This window comes from Halichoerus grypus, chromosome 14, assembly GCF_964656455.1.
Source record: "Halichoerus grypus chromosome 14, mHalGry1.hap1.1, whole genome shotgun sequence".
NCBI lineage: Eukaryota > Metazoa > Chordata > Mammalia > Carnivora > Phocidae > Halichoerus > Halichoerus grypus.
The window spans coordinates 66,470,026-66,490,346 of record NC_135725.1 but is presented as its reverse complement, the minus strand read 5'-3'; the positions used below and the strand labels follow the sequence as shown (position 1 = coordinate 66,490,346).

The window sequence follows — 20,321 nt, the reverse complement described above, 5'->3', positions numbered from 1 at the left end:
TTTCAGTTATAAAATAAATAAGTCATGGGGAATATTAAGTCCATAAATTGTAATAATGTTGCATGGTGACAGATGGTAACTGCTCTTATCACAGTGAACATAGCTTAATATACAGAATTGTTGAATCATTATGTGGTACACCTAAAATGAATATAACATTGTATATCAACTATACCTCAACTTTAGAAAAAGGAAAGAGAATGGAGGCTATTTCGTTACCGAGTACATTAATCATTTTAATTCAGAAGAGGGGAGGGATAAAGCAGGCTGTCGCTGGTCAAAGAGCATTAGTCACTCACGTTGGCTTCGAGAGGAGAATGTGGTAGCATCTTGTCCTTATTTTTGTCTTGTTCCATCAAGGTCACAAAATAACCTTATCTGATGGTGATATTCTGTGAAATGATTTATGTTCAGGAAGCAACACTACAACCTAGCTTTTGGCGGCCAGCTAACAGTTGTCAGCTGTCAGAGATTGTTTTTTTTTTTCTCCTTTTTTCTTAGTTTCTTATATCCATTAACTCACTTCTCTATTGTTCTGAGGCCACTTGAAAGTTTGTTTTCGGAGGAGAAAAAAAGCAGTCTGTGTTAGGTGCCATCTCACCAACCACGACTGAATTTTAGAGCAGAAATCCTGAGGGAAAGAAAGGGGGAAAAAATTACCTTTTAAGATATCTTTTATGCAAAAAAAAAAAAAAATGGAAGTGTATGGACTGTTTATGTGAATGAGACCAATTTACTGGAAGTACAAATACAATTCATACAAATGTTTATAGCTGCATCACTAATAAGACCAAATTATTTGAGGTAAGCAAACATATTAGAAAAGTTTCATGTATAGTTTGGTTATGTTAAGCTGCCTGCAATTATGCCTCTAAAGACATAAAAAATAATGCAAGGAAAAGGTTATATAAAAGGTACCAGTAGATTGAGGTATTTTAATTTGCTTTTTCATAGATGGAATGTTAAAAGTTGAGGAAAGTATTCTATTTCAAGCATAGTATAGCTAAGCCTCAAATGAAAATTGCATTAGGCTTATCTTTAATAGCAGATTGGGAGCACTGAAGATTGCTTTCTGCACATAACATGAACCTAATGTAGAATTTTCAGTGATTTACTAATTCTCTTTTAAGATAATTAAATTTCTTAAAGTATCAACTTCTCATTGGCTTTCTGGTTTGGGGTTTTTATTTATCTATTTTTTAAAGTATATTGTTTTTCCCTTTATCTATATGGTTTCTACAGAAATAGTTATGGATGTGACCTACTTCTTAAAAGTAAACTTTGGCCATTTTCCAGTTTTCTCATTCATTAATTAATCTATATATGCATGCCTATCCATCCACGAGTAGATGTTTCAGGGAAGGAACCAATGGTGAAGAAACTACCCCATTTTCACTACATTTGATTAGGGACTATCCTTCCTCCATGCTTTTCTCAGTCAGAGAGCCTGAACTGCCCACTCTGAACAATTCTATCCTTATTCCTCTTATCACCTCATCTGGAGAAATGAGTTGAAACCACTATGGAAGAATTGGTAAAAACAGTGGAGAAAGGAAGGCAATGAGAAGAGAAGGCTAATATTGGAGTCTTTTTCCTTGTTCTATCCAGGCACAATTATGACTAGAAAATAATCTCCTGAAATACACAGACTGAAGCCTCTGAGCTCTCTTTTCCAGTTGAAATGACCAAAATTGGTGCATTACTATGAACTGGACTCCAGACTTTATTTGGATTTTACCAGATATTCCATTAATGTCTAGTTTATGTTCCAGGATCTAATTAAGGTACCACACTGCATACATGTTTCCCAGCCTCCTCTAGTCTGTGAGTTTGTCTTTCCTTGTTTAAATGACCTTCACAGTGTTGAGGATTAGTACTATCTAGTTGAATGTCCCCTAATCTGTATTTGTCTGACAGTTTTCTCATGATTGGCCTTGGGTTAAGGATTTGTGGAAAAACACCAAAGATATGAAGTGTTCTTCTCATCACATGACATCAGGAAGTACATACCTACTTGACATCACTGATGATGTCCATCTTGATGACTTGGTTAAGGTAGTGTCTGCTCAGTTTCTCCACTAGAAAGTTATTTCCTCTTTTCTCTATTCTATTCTTTTAGAAGAGTCACTAAGTCTACTCTAGCTCACCCTTAGGACCAGGGTGGGATTAAGCTCCACTCCTGGAGAAAGGATTATCTCTATATATTATCTTGGAATCATTTTTTAAGGAGGATTCATCTCCTCTCCATTTACTTATTTATTCAATCATTTGTTTATAAGTCAGTGCAGATTCATGGATATTTATTTTATATTTTGCTTTGTAATCCAATATTACATTATTCATTTCATTGCTCAAGTTGTTCCAGTTTTGGTCACAGGGTGCTCTTTTAGGTTGGATCCTGTGTTCCTTTAACGTGTCTATTCTTTCAATTTTTTGGAACACTTCTGGTACTACCAGCGGGTCCACATTCATCTTTTATCTTCTCTGGCCCAGTACCAGGATCAGCCATTTTTCCAAGCAACTCTGGTTTCTTTTACTGGAGGATTGAATTTCAAAACCAAAATATGGGCTCTGAGTATGTTCTTTGTTATTGACATCAGTTCCTGGCCTTCTCAGTGTACAGAGTTAGCTAATTTATGTTATTCATTTGTTTCTTAAAAGTTCATAAAAAATATGTCACATAATCTTGTGTAAACTTTTTCTGTAGCTAAGTTTTATTTACATATTATTAAATATAAGGAATTCATATGGTTTAAAATTCCAATCTCTTTTCTAGGCTACACATATCATTTCCCTTAGAGACAACCAATATTATGAATATCTTATATTACTCGCAGTGATATTCTGTGCATACATATATGTATTCTTCTCCTAATGTACTTATATACGAAGGCAGAATATTATATGTATTGTCCTGTGCCTTGATTTTTTTTTCACCCAACAATATATCTTAGAGAGTTTTACAGATCAGTTTACGAAGAACTTCCTCAATTATTTTAATGGCTCCATTGATTATCATTGTATGGATTTATGTACCATAATTTGTTTAAGTAATCCTCTATTAATAAATATTTATATTGCTTTTATTCCTTTATTATTACAATCAATGCTGCAATATAAAATATTGTACATATGTAATTTCTTACAGGGCTGAAAATATCTGGAGAATAAATTCTTTAGAAACAAAATTGTTGGGTCAAATGACAGTATACTTATCATCTTGATAAATACTATTGTTTTCCACAAATGTTTAACAATTTATATGATTTCAATGATCTTTGGAGAATTTCTGTTCCTCCACATTGTCACTAATACATTAGTGTGTTTTAATAAAACTTTTTAATTTTTGTCAAACTAAAAAATTGCATCTCAGTGTAGTTCTTATTTGTATTTCTCTTAATATAATAAACATTTTCATATGTTTAAAACGCATATGTATATTATCTTCCTTAAACTTAACATATTTTTGTCCTTTCTCTTGTAGGTTGTTCATATCTTGTTGATATGAATTTCTTTACATAACAGAAAAATCATGCCTTGTCTTTAAAAAGATGTGCAAGTATTTTCCCCAGTTTCATTTATGTTTTTGAAATGCTTATGTTGGGCTTTTCCAGAGAGTAACTTTATATTTTATATAGATCATTGAATTTTTATGTAATAGATTTAAAGCTTCTGAATTTTATGTCATATTTACAAAAGCCTTACCATTCTAAGATTACTTTAAAAATTTTCTCATGTTTTATATAGTATTTTCATATTTTTCTTATTGATTTTATAAAATACCATTAATAAGTTTTGAAGAAAATAAACATGGAGTTGATGTTAAAATTTATTTTAATTTATGCAGTTTTTCATTATGGATTATATTATACTTTGCTTGAAAACTCCCTCTTGCTGGACATTAGGTTCTCATTTTTGCTTTGATTGGATTTATGCAATCAATTTTAAAATTGTATAGCATCCCCAGTATATCCCCAATGATATTTTCAAGGGGCATGGATACTCTACAAGTTTCCCACTACCAGTGTATACACTAACAAATGTATATGTAATCATATTCACTAGAACAAACATATTGATGAGAGTCTACTATGTGCCAGACACCATGTTGAACTCTAGAAGCACTACCCTAAGAAGTATACTAATACCTTAATTTTTATATGATATAGAATTAGGTGGAAGCCCATGCCTTTCCTCCCCATACTCCGAAAAGTGAATGGCTTATGTTTCGTGAATTTTTAAGGAGAACCAAAATAGCTAAGTTCTTATACTTGGATCCTCCACTGCCAGTCAACAAAGGTGTTGTTTAGAAATTTCTGAGAATATACACATTTCTTGATCTGTAAGATGTTATTTCTAGATGCTGGCTATATAAAAAGTGTCAAACTCAGCATGGCCAATTACTAGGCCAACTTTATAGAGCCGACACAAATGATAAATGGATTAAAAATTGCTTCAAGCTAGTAGCACAGATGTGTAGTGTGCCGCACCAGGATGGTTAAAGGAAAAAGAATAAAAGTAGGCCTTTCTTAGCCAGACTTTGCATCAGGTGCTTTCTTGCTCACAAGTGCACCATACTCTAGATATATCTTCATTGACCCATCCATAATTATAATTAAAACATTGTATTTCAAAGGATACTACCAAGAAAGTGAAAAAAACAACAACACATAGACTGAGAGAAAACATTTGCAAATTATATATCTGATAAGGGACTCACATCAAGAATACCTAAAGAACACTCACAATTCAATGATAAAAAGACAACCCAATTAAATGTGCAAAATATCTCAATAGACATTTCTCCAAATAAGACCTACAATGGCCACTAAGCAATGAAAGGGTGGTAAACATTATTACTCACTGGGAAAAAATGCAAATCAAAATCACAATATGTTACTTCACACTAAAGTAGCTAAAAATTTCTATAAATTCAAAAAGATACAATAACAAGTGTTGATGAGATGTGGCAAATTGGAACCCTCATATATTGCCAGTGGCATTGTAAAACATTCCAACCACTTTGGAGAAGAGTTTAGCAGTTCCTCAAAATGTTAAACTTGGTACCACATGACTCAGCCATTCCACTCCTTGGTATATACCCAAGAGAACTGAAAATGTATGTCCACATACAAACTTGTACGCAAACATTCATAGCAGCAGTATTCATAATAACCAAAAAGTGGAAACAACCCAAATGCTCATGAGCTGATGAAAAGATAAACAAAACCGTAGAGGCAAAAGTAGATTAGTGATTGCCAGATGCTGGGAGAAGGAAGGAATGAGGAGTGACTGCTAATGGGTATGGCTTTATTTCTTGGTCATGAAAATTTACTCCTATGCTTCTATCTAAGAGTTTGATAATTTTAGTTCTTACAAGATTCTTCTCGAGATGGCCACTCAAACCACATCTCCTCCCTCTCACCATCACATCTGATGCTGCACCGACAAGAAACTACCTTGATTTTAAGATCCAGTTTCTGAAAATAGGTTGTGTCTTAGTATTGGTATGTATGTTTAATTTGGTAAAATTTTTACTTTCCTCAAAAGCCATAATTAAACTATTAAAATTATAAGACCCCTTAAAATATATAGGTATATATTTTAGGTGTATATACCTGGGTACATATACACACACACACACCCCCACATACATAGGCTTGTACATGTATATATGTACACACATATATATTGGTCTGTTTTCCTGGAGAACCTTGCTGGTTACATTATGCTTTCAGGAAAAAAAAGATTTTAAATTTTTACTAGGCTTATATTCAACCCACTTAAAAGCAGCTGGTTTTCTGAAGTGTGTTTTAACACAACGTTACAACCATTATTAGCATACATGGAGGTTGTTGCCAGGGAAGATTAGCTGGCTGTCCCCACTTACTCTACAGGATGACATTAACTTAAAGAATCTACTATGCTTCAGGTACTCATTCTCAGTTCTACTTGTCCAGAAAAATCAGACTTCGATATGAAAGAGTATGGACAGAATTCAGGAAGTAGAACGTACACTTAAACAACAACTTACCAGACTTCTGTGTAAACCCAGCCAAAGGACTTTAATGGACAGTCGTGTCCTCCATCAGTGCAATCTCTCTGGACTGAGAAATCTTCAAAGATGGCCAAGTACAACCCATAATTGGTGAGGAAGAAAAGCAGGTTATGTTATTTATAATAATATAAATAAATTAGATTTAGGAAATTATAGGTGGCTAAGGGCTCTACTTCACAGTTACAGATACCTTTCTGTCTTTCTCCTCACCCACATTCCTCTTGAGAGCTGATTGAGCACTGTCAACCCTTCCCTCTCACAAATGTTTAGGGAGTGTTTATGTGCCAGCAATCTGTTAAGTACAGCATCATAGTGAAAAATAGAAGTGTCTGCCCTATTGTAAATGGCACATAATACATAAACATGAGAAAACAGATAATGAAAAGTGAGACTGAGAAATCAGGATGATACGATGCAGTGACTGGAAGGCATTATTATACGGGCTTTCTTCATTTTGGAGGTCTTAGTTGGGTACAGTTCCAACACAGACATAACTAACATTGACAGTGTCAGTGTACTTTTTAGGGAAGGCTTCAGACATATTCTTTTGCTAAAACAAAAATGAAAATAGGGACATAACTCCTATATGTGACAACCAAAAAAGGTCTTCCAAATACAAACTGCACTTAATTATTCAGCTGTTTGCTTAACTATGTGTTTGTGTATGTATGTATGTGTATGCATTTATGTATGTGTGTTAAAAGCTTTGGCATTAGCAATTTTATACAAAGACTAGTAAGTGTATTAAAATAAATGCTTTTGGGGGCATTTGGATGGTTCAGTCAGTTGAACGTCCGACTCTTGATTTCAGCTCATGTCATGATCTCAGGGTCATGAGTTCCAGCCCTGAGTCAGGCTCTGTGTTGGGTGTGGAGTCTGCTTGGAATTCTCTCTCTCCTTCTCTCTCTGCCCCTCTCCCAACTCTCTCTCTCTTAAATAAATAAATCTTTTTTTTTTTTTTTTTAAGATTTCTATTTATTTATTTGACAGAGAGAGACACAGTGAGAGAGGGAACACAAGCAGGGGGAGTGGGAGAGGGAGAAGCAGGCTCCCCGCTGAGCAGGGAGCCCGATGCGGGGCTCGATCCCAGGACCCTGGGATCACAACCTGAGCTGAAGGCAGATGCTTAACAACTGAGCCACCCAGGTGCCCCAATAAATAAATCTTTAAAATGAACAAAAATAAATGCTTTTGTGGTAGCATTGGTAGATGATGCAGAAGAATGTTGTTTTTTCTTCTCCAAACCAACTATGCCAAATGAACATCTTTTCTTCAACACCAATCTGTCTTTCTACCAGTGGAGCTTGCAGCGGCCTCTCAGGCAATTATGTAGCAGACGGAGTATTGAGGGTGTTAAACTCCAAAAATAAACCATCTTTCATTCTTCCATTATTTATTTTCTCTTGTTCTAAGACCAAACTCTCTATCCAGAGGAAATAGAACTATTACTGGAATGTGGACTAACTTCAGAAAAGAGATTTGCTATTATGAAGGTTATCCAATATCCAACTACCCATTTGGCTCTGTTGAAAGTTTCCATATTAAATGGTACATTATCAGTACATGGTACATTTGGCACAATTTGAGGGGGTACAATATTTTTTTTTAAGATTTTTTATTTATTCATTTGAGACACAGAGATACAGAGAGAGAAAGAGAGAGAGAGCATGAGCAGGGTGGGGAGGCAGAGGGAGAGGGAGAAGCAGGCTCCCCGCTGAGCCAGGAGCCCGATGTGGGGCTCGATCCCCGGACCCTGGAATCATGACCTGAGCCGAAGGCAGACGCTTAACCATCTGAGCCACCCAGGCGCCCCGGTACAATATTTTTTTGCACAAAGACAGGTAACATGTTTAGTAGGCCTAGGATGCCCACAAGATTTGTGCAAAACCAGTTTACTGGGAGAGTCTGGTTACACCTTTTTCTTGCAGCTCTTTATGAAGACAGCTTGAGGATCAAGGTCTAGGTCTGTTTCCTTATCTGTTCTTTAGTGGCCTGTTTTTTTAAGTTAAATGAAATATTTCTTGGCTTCCTCTGCAATATAAATTTTATCAATTGTGGTCATCTGTGTGCCTGATTTTATAAATGAAATAAATTGTCTGGTTACACCTTGATGAAAAAATAATCATCAAAACGAAAAGTAAATTTATATAAAGACTGGTGAGCTATGGTTTAAGGATTTTAGCAACTTAGAAATTTGAACAGCTGTTGTTATTGGCACAAGAATGATTTTCTTCAGATAATTCAATACTCCCTTTACTTCTTAATTCTGTAATTATGACAGCAATAATATCTCCAATATCTGGATTTATTATAGTGATGGTCTTTACATAGGATTTATTACTCTAAATGACATTGTGGAATGCTGCCCATGATGTTTTCATTTCATTATTTTTTAAGATTTATTTATTTATTTTAAAGAGAGATACTGAAATAAACAGCCCAGAGCATAAGCTACTGTGTGAATAGATGGAGGGTCCAAATTCTACCTTTTGACCTCTATCTTAGGTGATGAAGATTAGGCCATAGAGTAGAGCTACAATCAGTCAGAAATAGCAGAGGGATTATTTTTTTTTAAGATTTTATTTTTAAGTAATCTCTACACCCAATGTGGGGCTCGAACTCACAACCCTGAGACCAAGAGTTGCACGCTCTACTGACTTACCCAGCCAGGTGCTCCTAGCAGAGGGATTCTTGAGGGGGCTGACAGACACATTGACAACTGAGGTGTTCTTTTACTTCTGGATGGCACTGTTCACCCAGGCAGAAAGAGACAGTACTTCAGTAGGAAGAGTAAGTCTTTTTGTTGACATATTCTTCTTTTATAACATGAGTATCATTTTTTACACAGCACTATTTAAACATGTTACAAAAGACTGCAGTTTGGCCTAAGGAAGTCTACTGCCTTTAGTTGCCTATTTGTATCCATCCAATAGTATTCATTTATTACATTGTATTTTTAGTTTAATCATCGAAATGAACTCCCATTGCCATTACCTACATAATGCAATCACTCTGACCTCCTCAGCACAATCATTTTATAGATTTCTTAAAGAAGTTTTGGAAAAATCCAGAGGTAGGTGCAAACAGGACATAGTGGTAGGGAGTTGGAGACTGAGACAACATCATGTTCTTCCTTGTTTGCTTGTTGTTAGATTTCTGGTATTAATGATAGCAGGTGGTGGCGGGGAGATCCCCACGCTAAGAAAAGGAGGAATTTATTCCTGACAGTATGCTTTCATGAATTACAAAGCATTCTTTTGCATAAGATTTTTTTAAAAATAAAATTATTTTCCCAGTACATCAGTTATTTATTTTTATTCATTTTTGTAGTTTTTGAGGGAAAATGTACCTGCAATGAAATGTATTAGGTGTTTAAATCAATGAGTTTTGACAAATGTGTACACCCAAGCAACTGACATAGCCATAAAAATGTAGAACATTTTCATCACTCCAGAAAGATCCTTTGTGCCCATTTTAGTCAACTCTCCTCCCTATAGCCTTGATTTCTATTGCCATATACTAGTTTATCTTGTTCTTGAACTTTATATAAATGGAATCATATAGTATGTACTCTTCTGTGCCTTCTTTCACTCAATGTAATATTTTTGAGATGCATTCATATTGCAGGATGTATCTGTAATTCATTTATATTTTTTGCTAATTATTTTTCCATTATATGAATATACCAAGTGTGATTATCCTAATCCTCCTGGGAAACATCTTGTGATTTTAATTTTTGGACTATTATGAATAAAGCACCTATAAACCTTCACATACAAGCTACTTTTGATATATGTATTTTTTATTTCTCATGTATCCAGAATCTCATAGTATAATATCCAACATTTCCAGTAAGCAAATCACAACTTGAATGAGAAAAGACAATCAACAGACACTAACAGCAAGATGAATCAGATGCTGGAATTATCTAATATGGATGTTGGAGCAGCCATCATTGAAATCGTTCAAAAATCAGTTAAAAATTGCCTTTCAACAAATGAAAAAATTGAAAATCTCAGCAAATAAATAGAATTTGTGAAAAAGAAAGAAATGGAAATTATAGACCTGAAAATTACCATGATGAAAATAAAACCTCACTGGATGGGCTCCATAGCAGAATGGAGATGATCTGAAAGAAATCATTCACTCACACAGGTTGAATATAGCTTAATGTTTGACAGGACTTGTCATCACAATGGATGTTTGCATGCGCGTGCTCTCTCTCCCTTACTTTCTTTTGGAGAGTAGACATTAAATTCATTCATTCATTCATTCATTCACTCAAAGATTTTATTTATTTGTCAGAGAGAGAGAGCAAGCACAAGCAGGGGGAGCGGCAGGCAGAGGGAGAAGCAGGCTCCCTGCCAATCATGAGCAAGGAAGCCGATGCAGGATTGGATCCCAGGACCCCAGGATCATGACCTGAACCAAAGGTAGATGCTTAACTGACTGAGCCACCCAGGTGTCCCTAGACATTAAATTTTAGATGTTGTGTTAGACTCATTCCGGAAGCTACCTTCCATGCAAAACTATTCCCTGTCTGAAAAGTTTGGTTTGTTTTGGAATTTTATATCAGAGAGTGACCCAAACTGAGTTTTCTTCTCCTAATGATGGAATTTATCAGCCAGTATAGTGTTTTGACTTGACTTGAATCCTTAGCTGATATTTTGCTTAAAAAAATTGTATAACGTAGTGCCACAATCAAATTTGCTTTATTTTTCCATATAGCAGTAACTTTACAATATCTATCTAAATTCCATAAGATGGGATTTGACATAGGTGCTTAGATACTTTTTATGATGTTTTATTTCCTTTGGAGATTTGAAAAGGAACTGAATTTTGGAAAAATAATGTTAGGAAGGAGGGAAATGGAAAGTTATGTGAGAGTGGCCTTATTCTAAAGCTTAAATTTTGTTTTTTTATTCAAAAGATTAAATTTTGTTAAATTTTGCCTAAATGATTATTTCAATATTTTTAAAACATCGAATGTAATTAAACATGCTAATTTAAGTAAATAGAAATCAATTGATCATATATGTAAAGTCTATTTTTCTTTTTTTATTGATATATTTGTCTATACTAATGTCAATACTACTGTCTACATTTCTACAGTCTCACAATAAGTATAGGAATTATATACATTTTGAATTTCCATATATATTTTAGAATGAAAATGAACTTGTCAATTTCTTAAACAAATATACTGAAATTTTGTTGGGGGGGCATTTCATTTTGGAATAATTTATATTTTAACAACATTAAGTCTTTCATTCTATGAGCATGGTACATTTATATTTTTTTTACATTTATGTAAATACATTTATGTCTTTTTAAAGTTCCCTCAGAACTTTTGTAGTTTCAGTGAATAGATCTTGTATATCTTTTGTTAGGATTATTATGTATTTCATGTTTTTAGATGCTGCTAAAAGTGACATTGACTTTTTAAATTTTAAATGCTAATTGTTTCAAATGTAGAAATACATTTAATTTTTATTGATTGCTATTTTGTCTTTGACCTCTTAAAATTGACTTATTCCAGTAGGCTTTTAATGTCTATTCCTTAGGATTTTCTATGTAAATGATCATGACATCTGGTTAAAAGGATAATTTTACTTCTTCCTTCCCAATCTTTATGACTTCTGTTTCTTTTACTTTTCTTATTAGAATGGCTAGAATATCAGTACACTAGAAGATATCATAAATATCCTTTTACTGATCATAATCTTAGCAGGAAAACATTCAATATTTTACATTAAGTAAATTATAGATGTAGGTTTTCAGATACTGCACTGTTCTTGAATTTCCATTTGGTTATTTTATAGTATTTCCATTTCTAATGTGATGTATCTGTTCACTCATTATGTTCTTTTTTTTTTTTAATATTTGAACATATTTATAAAAGGTACTGCAGTTATTTTCTGCCAATTATAGCTTCTAGAATCCTGATAGGATCAGTTTCTACTGACTGATGTTTTTCCTGAGAGTTATTATTATTACTTTGCTTTTTTGTATGTCTACTAATTTTATATCATATACAGGGTATTAGAAATAATATGTTGCTGTGAGTTTAGATTATGTTGGCTTATTTAAATAGGTATTAGATTTTCTGACAGGGAAATAGATTATTAATGGATCCTCTTGATCTGGTATACTTGGATTTATCCCTCCTTATGGCTGGTCTGTTTCAGTTGTATCCTTAGTCTTAAGAACATTTTTCTAACACATTTTTTACTAAAATTAAGGACTTATTTTTAAAGTATGGTCTTTCTTCAGTCTCAGCTGAAAGCCTGAGGTTCTCAATGAGGTTATTTCACTATGACTGAATTGTAGCTTCAATGTGTCTCAGAACCCACAACCTCTAATATCCCCATTTATCCCACTGTCCCACAATTGTGAACCCACAAGGAGTTCTCTGGGGTCTCATGAAGCCCAATGATGTATATAGGCAGCCCAGCCATTGACCAAGGATATTCAGAAGCCACCCATTGAGACTTTTGTCCTCCTTACAACCACCATGTTGGTCTCTCTTCTATGGCTTCATGCTCTACAAATTTCAGGTATTTTTAAAAAGATTTTATTTATTAATTTATTTAGAGAGAGTATGAGCCGGGAGGGGCAAAGGGAGAGGGAGAGAGAGAATTTCAAGCTGGTCCCACACTGAGAGTGAAGCCCGATGCAGGACTCAATCCCACGACCCTGAGATCATGACCTGAGTTGAAATCAAGAATCGGACGTCTAACCGACTGAGCCCCCAAATTTCAGCTATTTTAATCTTTTCATCTTCAATGAGATACAGGGTTTCACTTGGGTTTGACTGTTTGAATCATAATTTGGAAAGTTACTTCATACAGAAAAAGAAGATAAACCTGGGATTTACTTCGTATGTTTCCCTTCTCTCAAAGACTACTATCCTACCATATCTATTGTCCCATGTTTAAAAACCATTGCCTCACATATTTTGTCCAATTTCATAGTTGTTTGTGGAAAGAGAGTAATAACTGCCAGGTACTCCTTCATGGCTAGAAGCAGAATCCCTCTTAACTCATCTGCTAATTTATTTGTACATAGTTATATAATAAAAAGTAAAGAGGAGAGAATAAAATGTAAAATATTGAACCCTCATGCATTTAAACAAAAAACCAATTAATCATAGTATGAATCATAGCAGCATTACATCATTGTTATATCTTAATAAAGACAGACATCAACCACAGGAATGCTCTAGACTTTTTATCTCTGAGCTATTCCATCTAAGAATCAGTAGCTCTGAAAATTCATGAATAGCCCTAGAACTAAAGAAAATTAACCAATGAGCCTCCTTGAGCAAAGCTCTCGGGTGGGCTAAAACATGATATAAATGTTAAAATGATAAAAAATGTTACAAATAAACATTTTCCTTCTATAAAATTAATGATCCTCTAGCAGCGTTGGTTGTATGATGTATAAAAGGAGGAGATAGCAGAGAGTGCATAAAGCACCAAATTATTAGATAATTCTGGGAGTTCTTATAAAAAAGAGACAAAGAAAGAAAAAGAAAACAGAAATAAGAGGGAGAAGAAGACAATAGGAGAGAGGAGAGAAAGGAAGGGATTTTTAGGCCATCTCTTTAACTAGGAATTTGACCCTTCATTAAAATAATCTATTCTTATCCAGATTGTTCCTAAAATTCAGTTTACTTGTTATTTCCTATAACTAGCTTGGATTTTTGCCTAGCCCATTAATCTTAGCTCCATAAGTGAAATCTATTGATTCTATTAAGGCCACATTGGCTACATTTTGCAAATTTGTGCTTTCAAAACCTCCTTTCCCAGGAGAACTGGTAACATATCAAAAGTGCCCCAAGAGATTTGGATTGCTAGTTTATTTTATAGTGACATTTAGCCATTCTGACAAGTGCTTAATTATTATATGTTCCTCCATAAAGGTTGTCTCTGACAATATGTGTAAATCAAATAAATTAAACCACTATAAGCTATTAGTTCTCCATTCTGGTTGACATCTGTGACATATGTTAATAAATAATTTAGTATATTTATAGACAATGACGAAGACAGCATCATTACTGCTGGGATTATTTTCTCCCAAAAGATATGCTAGACAGCTGCTTACCTCTGCTTACCTCTAATAAAGTTAAACCTAAGGCTGTGAGTTTACACTTTGTCCTACTATTATACTATATACCATAACTAATATGGTATATAGTTAAATTATGGACATGCAAAATATATTGCTATGCAGTGTGGTACAGTTCAGCAAGGACCATTATTGCCATAAGGAGTCACATAATTAAGTCCCAAGCTCTCTTGTGTCTTATAAATATATTCTCCTATCTGGATCTCAGTTTCCTCATCTATGAAGCCAAAGTTAAATTGAACTAGATAAATTCTAAAGGTCTTTCTAACCCTAATATTCTGAAATTTTGTGTTTGTTAAATCTTTACTGGGATTCTAACTGATAGGTAGTGATTTTCTTATCTCATTAATACTAAGCCTTGCCTACACCCCCACCTTGTCCTCCATACCTTGAGTCTCTGACTCAACTCTATTAAATTGTGAAAAGAGATTGTGGCTACTTGAAGTATATATAATTTTTAGCATAGAAAATAAGGCAAAGTCAAGTTGATTCTTATACCTTCTAAAAGCAAACTAGCATCTTTGAGAAAACACCAAATGGCAGATGCTGCCAGTGCTGCAGAAGGGCTGGGAGGCCTGGAGGGTCCTGGGGCCCTTAAATGGGAGGCCGTAGTGGCTGCCCTGGTGGCTTTGGCATTGGCATCTCAGGCCGGGGTTGTGGCCATGGTCAGTCCAGGGCTGAGGCCATAGAACTCGTGGAGCGCCAAGGGCAAGGAATGAATCCCCATCACCAAGCTGGGCCACCTGGTCAAGGACATGAAGATCAAGTCCCTGGAGGAGACCTATCTCTTCTTCCTTCTCATCAAGGAATCTGAGATCATTGACTTTTTCCTGGGGGCAACCCTCAAGGATGAGGTTTTGAAGATTGTGCCTGTGCAAAAGCAGACCCGTGCTGGGCAGCAGACTAGGTTTAAGGCATTTGTTGCCATTGGAGATTACAATGGACACCTTGGTCTGGGTGTTAAGTACCCCAAGAAGGTAGCCACTGCCATCTGTGGGGCCACCATCCTGGCCAAGCTTTCCATTATCTTCCTTCTGCAAGGCTACTGGGGGAATGAGATTTGCAAGCCCACACCGTCCCATGTAAGGTGACCAGCCACTGTGGCTCTGTACTGACACGCCTCATTCCTGCCCCCAGAAGCACTGGCATCATCTCAGTCCCTGTGCCCACGAAGCTCCTGATGATGGCTGGTACTGATGACTGCTGCACCTTGGCCAGGGGCTGCACTGCCACCCTGGGTAACTTAGCCAAGGCCACTTTTTTTTTTTTTTTTTTTTTATGGGGAAAGGGGCAGAGAGAGAGGGAGACAGAGAGAATCTTAAGCAGGCTCCACATGGAGCCCTATGTGGGCCTGATCCCACCATCCCGAGATCATGAATTGAGTTGAAGTCAAGAGTCAGATGCTTAACCGACTGAGCCACCCACGTGCCCCACCAAGGCCACTTTTGATGCCATTTCCAAGATCTCCAGCTATCTCAGCCCTGACCTCTGGAAAGAGACTGTGTCCACCAAGTCTTTCTATCAGGTCAGGAATTCACTGACCATCTTGTAAAGACCCACACCACAGTCTCCGTGCGGAGGGTCCAACTGTGGCCACCACATAGTTTTACATAAGAAAAATAAAGTGAATTAAAGACTTAAAAAAGCAAAACAAAACAATAATAAAAGTGAACTAATTCTCAGTTTGCTACTTGAATACACTGATTTCCTAGGGTCCTCGAATATGATGAGGTAGATAGGTGGGTATGAAGAAAAAAGTGAGGAAGATGTGTAGAGGCAGAAAAACTTTATTTCACTCATCTAATGGACATATAGTGAAGGACCTGCAATGTGCTAAGCACTGTGTTTAGGTGCTGTGCTAATAACTGAGGATACAGAGAAGAGTAAGACAGTCCCTGCTCTCAGAAAGCTCAGAGCCTAGTAGTGGAGACAGAGAGTTAAGACAATTATTATACTATAATGTGATGTGAGCAGCATTTAACTTTTATGAGCACTTACAATATGCCAGACTCTGCTAAGAGCTTTACAAGTATTACCTCATCAGTTATCAAAAGAGATCCATAAGTAGACATACTGTTATCATATCCATTTTTTACAGGTGAAGAAATAAGTACAAAGAGGTTAGTCAAAACTACTCTATACTCATGGGCCCTCATGGTCCTCTGCATTGCTTCCCTACATCTTTCTCAACTTTTCTCCAGCTAATAATTCTCTGGTTCTATTTCTATTTCTTTTTTTTTTTTTTTTTAAGATTTTATTTATTTATTTGACAGAGAGAGACACAGCGAGAGAGAGAACACAAGCAGGGGAAGCAGGAGAGGGAGAAGCAGGCTCCCTGCTAGGGGCCTGATCCCAGGACCCTGGGATCATGACCTGAGCCAAAGGCAGATGCTTAACGACTGAGCCACCCAGGCACCCCTCTATTTCTACTTCTATTTCACATTCCAGAAAGAGAGAATCTGATTGGATAATTTTAGTAGTTTCCTGTATTTTGGAAACAGTCTCACTCTCAGACATCTCACCCCACTTATATTTGCATTTTGTCAAACTATAGATTAGTGACTCCTGATCCAGACGCCTTCCCCTTGGTGGGATCATGTATGACAAGGAAGCAGGTAATGTGGTATACAAAATGGCGGCTCTCTTGAGCAAGATGAAATTTCCATGGAAGATTGTTGTGTGGAATAGGCTGCATGATTGGCTTACTCAGTTTCAAAAGATATGGATGAGTTTTCAAATAATAGAATATATCAATTGTGGAGTATGCCTTAAGATTGATCATAAATAAATGCTACGTAGTACCATTAACAATAGAAACTTAAAAAACTAAAGCAATTAACCTTTTTGGGGGATCTAAATGAAAATACTCCCCCAAAGGAATTGTATTTAATAATGATTTTACCAGAAATATTTCACATATAAATTGAATGAATGTTTTGTATTGTGATATACAAGAGTTTCTTTTAGAAATGCTCATATGCTTATATTCTTATATTTTTGCTCTATTATATTTCTAGTAGCTCTGGTTAAAAGACAATATTGTGATATGTGAGCTACAACCTCATGTTTAATTTGATCATTTGGGAAATAAAGGCCCCAGATACAAGTAAGTACATATCTTTGGAACTACTGAACATAACTTACATGAGAACCTAGACCTTACCACTTGAGCAATGCTTCAGTCCTCTGAGGTCTACCTTCAGAGGGAAGATTCTCAGGGATAACACAGTTCCTTCCTCCTTGTCAATTAATTGCTTTTCTACGTTACCTTGGATCACCTTCCCTAATACTCCACAAGAGTATGGATCTACTTTTCTGGCATATAAGATTTATTTTATTTATTATTTTGACATGCAGATGCTTGAATTTGGGAGGACACAGAGATTTGGAACATTTTATTAATTCTGAGAACTCTGAGAAAATATAATTACCAGGATGTTACTAATCATGGAATGTCAAAATAGGAAGCGTAATGCCATTCCTTAACTCTCTAGGAAATGGAAGTAGGGGGAGATTTGAGAGGAAGGAGTTTATATGTACTTAATGGCAGAATGGTATGTTTCAACTTGCCTTGCCACTGTAAGTAGGTTGGTTGATAGCTGAATACAGTTACCATAAAACTCAATCCACATTCTCACTTCTGCCCAGTGAATAAATCAAAGTGGCAGGGTCTAGAAAAGTGCCTCTCTTTTAAATAATGGATATTATGAGGACCAAGGATCAGAAGCACTGGGTACACTACATACCTCAGGAGTGGAACTATTATAAGAATATATGAACAGAAGAGAAACACAGTGACCCTGATGATTTGGTATCTCTATTCAGAACATTATAATAGCATCCCCGTCACTATTTCATGTATTTTCCCAATAAGTTGAAATCTTTATTTCCTAACAAGACAAATCTCCACTATGAATTATCTCTCAAATACCTCATATCCCTCCCCATCTCTACTCCGCACCCAGAAGAAAATATATCTGTCGTGGTCTCTCCATACATTAGTAGAATAATACATTTCTTTGAATGCTTTCACAATCTCTTTAATCAAAATTAGCTGTTAATATAACTGTCTATGGAAAATCTATTGTGATTATAAAGAGTATAAAAAATATTTATTTTCTTTACCTATCACATTCTTGCTTGTTAAAACACCTATTACAATGAAAGACCACACTATACAAAGTAATTATTTATTATTAGAAGAGCAATTACTTAGGATTATTGTTTATCAACCATTTTACACTTTCAACCTCCTTAAGTTATCAGAAGGACTAAACTTTGAATTTAGGAGGCCCTGTGTTTGGACACACAATTATGTCAGTTGGCTTTCTCATAAATCATTTACTGGTCCACAAAAAGATTACTGACAATGACTGTCCATTATGCACATGAATTAAAATAAACACTTACATGGAAATATTGTTAGTAATTTGTCCTTGTTCACAGGAACTATAGAAAAGCCACTAGGATTTCAGACTGGTTTAAGGGATTTGAAATTCAATGTTTAGCAGCTAAGTAGATAAGGAAGGTGTCTTTGTGACTGAATGCTGGGTGCTTACAAACTGGAAGGTACGCCCCATCACAAGGATTCAGCCACTCTGCAGATACACCCGAGTACAGTACCACATGAGGCAGAAATTCTGTCCCAATGTTATCAGATCTGATTTTTCAAGAGAAGCCCAAAATTTAGATTTCAGGGGGAAAATTCTATTTTGTAAACCTAAGTTCAGTTTTTAAAACTGAATGAGCCAAAGACAATATGTTTTTTAGGTCGAATCAGGCCACCTATTTGAGATGTTCAGTTTAATGACATCAGACTTGATATCCAAAGTTTACATCTCATAATTATAATAGATTTGAAAGTTGCTCAGGATATTAGCACAGCAATTTGGGAAAGAATGGAAATGGGAAAGAATGTCAAAGTTTGTCTCTATAAATCTTCCTTAGTGATGCTTTCAATGCACTGTCCACCCTCCATCATAAACCTTTAGATCTGCTACCAAGTTTAATTGGTTTTAGTGCCATTCTATTTTGAGGCATACTATACTTTGTGTAGTTGTGTTCTGATTGATTGGTTTGATTTTTATCTTATTCTTATGGGACACCTTCCATGTTCTTGGGGGATGAAATGGGGAAGATCTTGTCATCAACTACAAGTGCAAGTGCTTTCTGGCAATAAAAGCATGGCAAGAGTCATGTAGCTAATATGTGAAAAACAGTTTTCCAACTGAGAGAGGTTCCATCCTCAAACTCAAAGGATCATTCCTTAATTGGGCTAATTAGTGAGGATATTGTTGCTAATTTCTTCTTCTGAAAAGTATTGAATAAAATCAACACAAGTTTGCAGTCCAGCCACACCATACCTACATGTGCAACAGACAAGGACTCCATGTGATCTTGATAGCAAATGGTCTTTGATTTTCTGTCTATAAAAACCCACAGAAAAAGACTAGAACTCTCAGCTCAGGTTTTGGGATTTTTCCTAATCACATTATCTCTAATCACCATACTGTATATTGGGGGCAATAAATGGGGTTTTTTTGAAGGTCCCTTATGATAGAGACTTTCTAGGCAGCAGTGGGGGTTATATTTTCATCCCTATGCATCATAGTGTTTTGCTCCCTTTCCATCTCCTAGCCCCATTTTCCTGGGAAAGTTAGATTTATTCTCTCTTCTATTGAATTATGATCATATTGGTTCAAATCTTGGTGATTGATTCATTCATGGGTGCTAGACCCTCTAGCAGATCTCTATCCCATGACTCCAAAATTTTGCTGATTTCCAGTTAAAAAAGACTGCATAGCTCTCAGTCTAAAGCAGCGACCCATGACTTTGTCTCATATACTTTTGCTCCTCAACGTCATTATGTTTATATGTTTCTGTTATCTTCCCTGGGTGGTTTGGTTCGTATCTGCTTAGGGAAAACAAGATTCATAAGCTGATAGTTAATATTCCAATTGTGCACTAACTTCTTTACATGTCTCTGAGGGGTCAATATCTCCTCCCAATTCCTTGTGTACTGGATCTTTTATGCTCATATATGTGCATATGTTAGGATGGTAAGAAAAACTCTACCTATTACTGCATTTCCCCCCATAGGGACTTGCAAAATACTGCATATTTCTTATTA

The 20,321-nt window shown here is 35.7% G+C and overlaps 1 pseudogene; it reads left to right on the top strand.

Annotated features, from left to right (window-relative positions):
* The first annotated feature begins 1,522 nt into the window (after window positions 1-1,522).
* LOC118527932 (small ribosomal subunit protein uS5-like) lies at window positions 1,523-15,805 on the top strand (annotated as a pseudogene).
* Window positions 15,806-20,321: the final 4,516 nt, after the last annotated feature.